The sequence below is a fragment of the Sinocyclocheilus anshuiensis genome, unplaced genomic scaffold, assembly GCF_001515605.1.
Source record: "Sinocyclocheilus anshuiensis isolate Anshui unplaced genomic scaffold, SAMN03320099.WGS_v1.1 scaffold1535, whole genome shotgun sequence".
Classification (NCBI taxonomy): Eukaryota; Metazoa; Chordata; class Actinopteri; order Cypriniformes; family Cyprinidae; genus Sinocyclocheilus; species Sinocyclocheilus anshuiensis.
The window spans coordinates 211,491-212,989 of record NW_015552639.1 but is presented as its reverse complement, the minus strand read 5'-3'; positions in this window follow the sequence as shown (position 1 = coordinate 212,989).

The following is a 1,499-nucleotide window of genomic DNA, read 5'->3' as shown; positions in this document are numbered from 1 at the left end:
GCTCTGAACTTTTTTTTTTTTTTAAATCCCTTTAGAGAAATGAATGGGAAAAATGCTTCAGGAAGCAGTCATCAGCAGCAGGTTGCTCACTGTTTTCTGCAGTGTAACGGTCAGCGCTGTGTAGGTAGTAAATGACTGTATGATGACAGCATGTTTGCTGATGCTTGAGTCTCCGAGTCGTGAGAAGAAGTCATTCCTGCCCCGAGGGCTGATGGGAGCAGTGATGTCACTCAGTGCAGTCAGGATGGCGTTATGTAAAGCACTCGGCTCTCTGTCCCTCCATCACTAGCCTGTGTTTCTTCTGTCTTGTGGCGTTTTATGTCATTCAGAGGTTTATTTGGGTCTGTGTTGAGCTCTCTGTGAGGAACAGACAGAAGAATGTGTTTCATAATCTTTATTCTCTCTGCTGTATGTTTGAATAAAATATCAGGATCCAATAGAAAGTGTCTGTGCCAAAGATTTCAGGCTCGGTCTGTCTTTTTGCCATTTCTTGCTCTGTTTTAAACCCTAGTGAGCTGCCTTGTTTGACGTCTTTGACCTTTGCAACACATCTCACGGCTTTTTAGGGTCTTGTCCCATGAAACTGATGATTCCCTGTCATCACGTATGAAACTTTTCACTGACCTGGTCACAATGAATTCTGGCATTGCCTTTTCAAATGAAGAATAAATGTGATGCTGCCTTATAATTATGCATCATCATTTTCCCAATGATTCCTAATAAATATTTTAAATATTAAATAATTATTTAAAATTAAAGTTCATATTTGTTTAATATTTGAAATGCATATTTAAATACGAAAAACAATATTAAATAGGGATGCACCGAATATTCGGCAACCGAAATTATTCGGCCGAAAATAGCAAAGAAATCTCTTTCGGTGTTCAGAAGAATAAGCGAAAAGGCCAAATAATATGTACCGAACAATGACAATCACGAAATGGCCTCAAACGATTAGTAAATAAACTGCAGAATGTTATATTTTCTAATGCACGCACGAATTGCATGTGTTCCGACAGCGCTGCACGAGCTCGCGGCGCCAGGGTTCAAATTCCAAAGCATGAGGAAAATCTGAGCTGAACTTGTTACTCGTCAGTTGCTCAGTAACATTTTTGTGACATTTTTTTTTAAGGCATGTGACAATGTGATATGTGCGACAAACATCTTCCCAAATTCATAATGAGAATCATTTATAAATCTGCATGCTGTTGTCAACAAAAAGAAGCACTGAGATCTTCCTGCGGGTTTCTGCCAAAATAAAAGCCGAGAAAAAGCAACAACTCCATCGACATTCATAAATGATAGTATTGTAATTTTACTGTCGTTCTGTAAAATAAAATAAAAAAGTAAGACAATAATAATGATAATAATAATTACCCTACAACAGCTCTATTAATACATTTATTATAACATTCACACATAGTGTTAAAATTTTCTGCTCAGCAACTTATTAATTTGAAGTTAAATTGTGCTTTGTTGGTATAATGTCTGCTAGAATG